This window comes from Melozone crissalis, unplaced genomic scaffold (genome assembly GCF_028551555.1).
Source record: "Melozone crissalis strain CALT ecotype California unplaced genomic scaffold, PUWL_Pcris_2 ptg000016l_1, whole genome shotgun sequence".
Taxonomy (NCBI): Eukaryota; Metazoa; Chordata; class Aves; order Passeriformes; family Passerellidae; genus Melozone; species Melozone crissalis.
In genome coordinates, this window is record NW_026535794.1 from 23,127,202 (window position 1) to 23,135,210 (window position 8,009).

Sequence of the window (8,009 nt, forward strand, 5' to 3'; positions counted from 1 at the left end):
TGGGCTGTGAGTGCCCATGGCTGGGTCATGTCCAGCCTCTCACCCACAGCACCCCCAGGTCCCTCTGGGCAGGGCTGCTCTCAATCCCTTCATCCCCAGCCTGGATGGACACTGGGGGTTACCCCAGCCCAGGGGCAGCCCCTTGCACTTGGTCAAGTGTATTGCACATGTACAGTATATTTATTTGTGTGTGGTTTTACACCATTACATGATTGGAATATGCAAACCCAGTCTCAATTATGGTGTGACATCTTGTAAGCAAAGGGTATTGTACTAAACTTGTTTTTTCAAAGTATTAAGTAGGATTTTAGACCTTTGGCATCTCTTTATTTCCATACATCATATAATGAAGATTCAAAACATTGCTATACATTTATAGGAAGATACGTGTGTAAACTAGTTTTTGATTTTTTAATGACTTTGAAATATGTGGAAATATTTTAAAACAAAAAGAAAAGCTGAGAATTCAGCAACAATAAAAATCCATTTTCACTGTGAAACTTCCAATATATTGGAAGCATCACAATACTCATGTTCTGTATGTGTCTACACTGGAGTTTTAGTTATTATATATGAATTTCCCAGAATGTGTCTTAAACTCTTAGTATCTTTTTGTGCAAATCCAATCTTCTATTTTTATATAAAGGTCTAACTTTTACAAGTGTCTCTGGGATATGCCTGAAGTTTTGAGAAACCAAATTATGATTATATTTAAAAATCTCTAAACCCTGACATTTGCATTTACTGTTGGATTCTAAATAATGTTCACAATTGCTTATTACTACTGCTGTGTCAGTAGTACTCTTCTCTAACAAAACAACCAAACTCGGCTCATACCTTCAGGCTGCTACTGCTTAATTAGCAGAACTTCTATTACAGTGAATCAGATTGTGTATTTGGTTCTAATTTTCTTGTATTAAATTATATTTTCTCTTACCTATATTTGCACTGCTTAAAATCTCAAATTTTTTTAGCTGAACCTTCTCTTCTTATTTATTGCTTTGAAAGAATTTGTCCTATCATGTATCAGAAATATATAGAATTAAGCTTGAATTTATCCTTAAACATCACTGGTCCTGTAAATCTCATTATCTCTGCTTGTAATGAAATTAAGAGCTTCACAGAAAAGAAGATTCTAGAATCAAACTCTGCCCCCAGTTATGCCAACCTAAGCCTAAAGAATTCCTGTTAGTTGTTCTTAAATTAATTTAAAATCCAAAATATCCACAACTATTTTATTTTTATTCTAGTATCCAGATTCCCCAGACTTACACATCAACCCTGAGTATATTCTGGGTTTGTTGCAAAATGAGAGACAGTTGAACTTCCTTTCACTTTAAGCATGTTCAAATCTAGAGATGAAAAATAAAATACTTTAATGATGTGTTTTCAGAATTAAAGTATTTTTCTATGTCTTTAGACATGTTTTGTATTGAATAAGAGGCCAGTGGATTCTTGAAAAGGGAGGTTTGTGAATACATATTTTAAAAAATACAACTGTTATATGGGTCAACAGATATTTGATACTTTATTTTAGTTCACAAATTTTCAATTTCAAGTAGTTGGAAAGCTCAGATTTATCCTCCTTTCTAAGCCTTGGGGAGGAGTCAGTTGTAAGGAAAATAATTAATTTTATTTCACCATTTTTGGAAAAATAAATTATAATAACAGCATTAATTGGTCAGGCTTTGAGAGTTGTCTCCAGTAGCTGACAAGTGGTAGATGCTTCTAAAAAGAAAGCAAGTGTCCAGTGATTTTTTTTCCTAACACAACTTCTCAACCTCTTGGAAGTCAATTATTTTGGGTTTATTCGAGACAGGTGCTGCCTCTAGATTGCTGTATTTAATAGCTACATTCTCAAAAAAATTATCAAGGATTTCAGAAATATGAAACTCTCCTATTTTTTGAACAGAAAAATAAGGAAGGAAAAAAAGGTTCAACAAATCTATCAAATAAATAAATAAATAAATATTTGTATTCTTTCTTTTTTCCAAAACCAAATAAGTTTGTTTTAGGGTATTTATTTTATTGTTCCTCCTTCAATATGCAGCTATTTCAGTGAGACTGGTGGTGATGTACAAGTACAACACTTTTTTACCAAACATTCTAGACTTAACTGAAAACCCTGTTGCTGCTGGAGACAGGAGCCTAAACTACTACAAATGAGATTTTCACATAAAAATGAAGAACAAGTAACAATTACAACTTCTAACCTAGCTTTGTCTGTAATGGCATTCCAAAAGGTGTATATTTCTTAAAAGACTTGTAGAATTGAATGTCCTGGACTGTTTCCTATTTCATTAATGCAGAGTGAAACCACACAAACTTGAAGCATTGTACTTCATTCCTTTAAATAAAATTAACTTTTAAAATCTTAGAACATAATAAATCTTGGATAATTTTAATGGGATAAATACCACTCTACGTTCTACCCAGTCCTGCATGGGAAACCTAATTAAAATCACTAGAAGGGGCTGGTATAACTGAGAGTAGAATTTCATACCTCTGAACAGATTTAGGCAGAAAGTGTTGACATTGACAATCTGACTACATTTGAAAATTAAATATGCTGCTATTATTTTAGAGTAATTTTACATTTCTGTGGAATATGTAGTTAACATTCACGTTCCCTACAATTATTTAATTATTTTGATACAAGAGTGATAATGTTGCAGAACTATGATATTGTACTAACTGAAAATTACTGTCAAAGGCCATAGATGTTGTACTGTAATGCATCCACTGACAGTATATACAGAAATGTATTGGCCCTCTTTCCTATGCAAAAAGTTACTTCATCATTAAATTTCTTCAACAGCGATTAAACTGCTACATTATAAATTGCCAAAGATATCTGGAGAGAATAATGATGAGTCATTCTTATTTAAAACTGTGTGTAGAAAACTAAAAACGTGTTTTAATTTTATATGTTACTTGAAAGGTTGAAATATTGAAGTACTACTAAGTAGACAATATTTTTAGATCAACTATATGAAGAGATTTTGTGAAATATTTGTGCTACAAAAGTGACACATGGTTTCCTGTTAGGCCATGTGTCTAACTGGAAACTTCTACTTCTAACTGGAATAGCATGTTGACTTGTTATTTAATATTTTGTAGTGTTCTTTAAGGACCAGTTTGCTCTAACAAGACACTGTTAAGCCTGAAGGTAAACAACACTCATGCATTTAGCAAACTTTATGTCCAGCATATGTTTAGTCCCGCAAGGCATCTTTATTCATATGACCAAACACATTGATTTCTATAAACTCACCATAGGCTTCTCATTGGAAAAATACCTGAGGTTAATTGTTTAGTTTAGATTGCCTAAATATAAACAACTAAATTCATTTAGACATCTTAGTTACTTAGGAGAATAAATACGTATTTTGGGGAATAGTTGCTATAAAATTATTTTTGTGTAGCTTTATATAAATTGCTTAACTGTCTAATGAAAATAAGTAATCAAATAAGCCTAATTTCTCTTAATTATTGTATAGTTTAAAAAAATAGAGCTTAATATGTGATACAGAATTGTACACGTATTATGAAATGGAGACTTCTATGTATTTAGCAACAGGTTATTTCTTTCCATGGATATTAAGGTGTTCTTTATTAACACTGTCTAAAACTGTTCTATCATAGGTTCCATGTGTCTAATTTTATCTTAAAATTCTCTTAGCTGTTGCAACTATGTACAAGTTAATTAAGTGCACATGTTCTTGAATTATTTAGAGTTTTTGATTTAGAGATTAATTATTTTGTAATTGTTTTGCAAGTTCTTTAGCTTGTGGTAATGGTTACTGTGAATTGTTGCCACATTTAATTTTTTGTTCCAACAGTGTAAATTATATGATGTGCCATGAATATTTTTATTTGTCATTAATTGCCTATAAAAGAGTGTGTGTCTATGTTTGTGTCTGTATGGTATTAGCTGCCCAACTGACATTAAAGGAAATGGTTAATTAATATAAGGCAATGAGTTCCCCAGTGGCAGTAAATTTCACAGGTATGAATACAGTTAGGAAAGAGCTTTCCTGTGAAAGTTAGTTATATCAGGTGCATAAAAACTAGATAGATTGAATTTTTCAGTGTTAATATTTTCACATATGCAGTGGTAATGAATGCATATGCATAGTTCCTTGCAGACAGTGCATCTCCTAATACACAAGGTTTTGAATTCTTGGCTGTTCATCCTGTAGTATTTTCTGTCAATATAATGAATAATGTTGCTGTACTGATATTGTATCACCATGTGATACTGCTTGAATTAATTAGATTACAGCCTTTAAAATAAGTGACACATTTAACTGACTTAAACAATGATCTCTGTCATTATATATTGTTTCTCATGCCTTGTTGGCAGTGTCTTACAGTAAGCATAATATGTCTCCCATGTGTAATATTCTCTTTGTAGTTGTGTTTGTCAGACTGTTTGTGCTGTCTCTCTGAACAGGGCTATTATAAATTATTAGTAATGCTCTTATCTATTTTTCCACAGACTGTGTTTTACACAAAAATCAATAAAAAATCAATGTAAGGTATTTTGCTTTTTCTTCTGTGCTTGTGCAGAATAAATTTTATCTTGTGTTTCTTTCTAATACATGGGTGCTCCGATCAACATTTTCTCTGAGAGATAAAATTTGAATGTGTGTTCATAAAAATATTCTAAGGGCAGTTTATTTCTTTTATTACAGCTTTTTCACACAGACACACTGGATAGCTATATCCCTAATCCTACTCTAAGTTTTCTCCATGCTTTCAGATACAGTACTATCAGTATATATTCAGTCCACTTTTCATTCAACAAAATGTTTGGCCACGATGAGATTGCTAGGCACCAGTATGTTTGCCAAGTGTCCTGTTGTGTGTATGAAATAGAATTACTCTTCAAATGAAACAAACAGGTGAAGCACTTTGCAGTCTTTCTTTTGGAAATACATAACCTTTTTTCTAAGAGGCTTATGCTAGCAGAAGAAGAAAACAATACATGAGAGGTGTAATGCTGCTTACCTGTCCATGAGCAGCATAAACTGTTCTGAGTTCAGAGGAGTAAAGATGCATGGGTCAGTGGAGCTGGCAGCATTTCCATTGCTTTCACATTAGGTTACATAGCCTTCCCAGACTCCCAAATGGAATATAGGTGTTTTTAAAATTCAGAACATTTAATATTGGTAGGTGACATGCCTAACCTAACAGTAACATTTTGGACCTTCAAGTCTTTGTTTTCTTGGCTTCTATCTTTTTTAATCTCTCCATTTCTCTATATCTCAGTGCTTGTTCTACTGAATGTTGATATCGTGCCAGCAGCTGGGGCCCCAAACTTACACCCTTCTCCAGGCTTACCTTGTACTGCACAAGAGTGTAAGTTCTGAGTCCTGTGATTTACTGTGTTTCCTTACAGTAATAAAGATCAGTGTGAAAGTTCCCCTCAATTTCACACCACTCCATGACCTCAGCACTGTATTTTAATAGTACAGGTAGGTAAGTCCAGATGTTGGAAGCTCTGTTGACTTGACAGGTTTAAGGTTGAGTTTAACTCAGCCACTGCCAGCCACTTCAAAGGTCTTTTCCTTTTATTCTGTGAATATCAAACATAGAAGGTCTGTCAGGACAGACAAAAAAAAATGAAAGGAGGATGAAAAAGAAGTTGAGGAGTCAACAGACTTAGAAAGAATCTTAGAAAGATTCTGTACTTTAAAGACCTCAGTGTCATATTTGATAAAGAGTGCAGGTGGCTTTGGAAAGAATCTACATGTTGAATATAGCCAAGAAAAGGACATCCCTTGACTAGGAGCTGAAGACCCCCATGCAGCACATGAAAGATAAAAACTGAATAATAGTCCCTTAAAAGCTCACAACTTATTTTGTAAAACAGCAAATACTGAGTGCTAGGGGAAATAATGCACTCAGCAAAGTCACCAGGAGATTAATGGCAGACCTAGATAGGTAACCTTGATCTTCTAACACACAGCTGTGTTCTACACACAGAGTGCTGTGGTTTTATGAAATTTAAGTTTTATCTCAAGAACAGAGTTTGCTGAACTATGTCTTCACACCAAAATAGTTTGTCCTCAGTCAAAACAGAAATCCTCTTTACATCAAGCCTACGTTTTTAACATATTTCTTAGCATTTGTAAGACTTAAAATTCAATACTCTCCTAAGTAAGGCGTTGGTGTCTTGAATATTTTCATCACCAATGGAAGAACTAGATGTGATAAAAATACAATATAAGCCTATTTAGGGTTTATTAACTTTTGAGTAAATATTATCACAGTTGATTGCATGATTTTGAGCATGGCTGTTTTCTATTTGCTACAGGTAGCAGAATCCCTGTTGTCAAACTTGCATAATGTAGCTTTTATCCTAAATTTTAAAAGCTTCATTTTGAAGAAGGTGCACAGTGAGCAAATGGAGCTTTGCAACATGATCTTTGGAACAGTGAGCCAACAAGTGCCATGTGACTTAAGCTTATAATTTACAGACTAAGTTGCCCAATTTAGGTATATTCTCTATACATTTGTCATTCAAAACATGGAACATGCAAACTTGAAATCACTTAGGCAACAATAGAAATAAATGTAAGCAGTTTTTCTAATATAAGCTTTAAAACTTTGAATACATACAACTTCAGTTCCTATCTTGGCACCAAGAGAAAAAAAATATATATAAATCAGCTTTTTCAGCTAAATGCCTGGAGACATACAAGCATTGTCAGCCCTTTTAATCTCAGATGCTTAATAGAAAATCTTGTTCCATCCAGTATAAGCCTGAATACAATACAGAATGTTCACAGAAACAAATACTTAAGTAGAACATGGAAGGGCCAGTAAGGTGGTTATAGTAATGGAGAGATGTGTGTACATGGATGGATGAAGAGTGTCAAACACCAGCTCCAAGGCTGGCAACTGCACTGTCACATCGTGTGAGGCCACTTTACAAATGTGCTACAGCCCTGCCTTTGTATGACCTGTTTTCGGTGATCGCAGCTCAGGATGTCATGGATGTCAAAGGATCCATTGCATTTTCTACATTCAGAGTCCTTTACTATGCTAGGCTGGAATTTTGCCATCATTTCAGAGTTGCATACAGGATGAATTTCTACTAAATGCAGAGAGTACATGGGTATTTTTGTGTATACACAAATACACAATATTGTGTATTTTCCCTTTGATGAAAAGAGAACTCTATAGCATGTATGAGTACTAAATATGAGATGCACCTTATTTTTGCAGAAGCCAAGTATGAAATGGGAGAGATGTAGCATGCAAGCTGGGAAAAATGAAAATAAGGACTGTGTTGGTTATAGTTGGAGCCACAAAGTTGTCTTTCTTGATTTTTATCAATCACTTATTTTCTTATAAAAGCTAACTGTTTAAATCTCCAGATATGTTAGCATTTAATAAATTTATTTGCATATGCAAATATTTGTTTGGAATCACTGTAGTTAATTATTCGTCAATGAACACCGAGGTTGGCACTGAAAACTCGGGATATGTGCATATCCAATGTGATATATGTGCAACTTGCCCCAGGTGTGTCGCGATCCAGGAATGGCAGCTGAAGTGAGCAGTCCAGTAGAGTACCTGTGGGCACACCGAGCGCTGGGTTGTCCTTGAATCTCAGCTGTCAACTAAACCTGAAACAGCTGCCCACTGTTTGCTAGTAGAAGATACCTGCATCCTCTCACTATTCTGTCCCGGTTTTTATTACTTTTTTGTAGCAGTCTATGCACAGAAAACTTTTGCCATTTTTCCAGCTGCCAGGCTGCCCCAGTCTGGGGTTTGTCGTGGTGGCATCTCATGGAGGGTTTTTTCACTATTACTTGTTATGGACCCACCAGCCTCTTCCCTTCCAGCTGCCCAGCATCTAGACGGGGTGGGGAATGGTTTTCTCACAGACAGCAGCCCGCGAAGTGCCATTTCTGGCCGGGGGGCGGAGAGCCGGAGCAGCGGCAGGCGGCAGAAGGGCCGGGCCGGGCCGGGCCTCGGCACCGCTCCCATGGCAA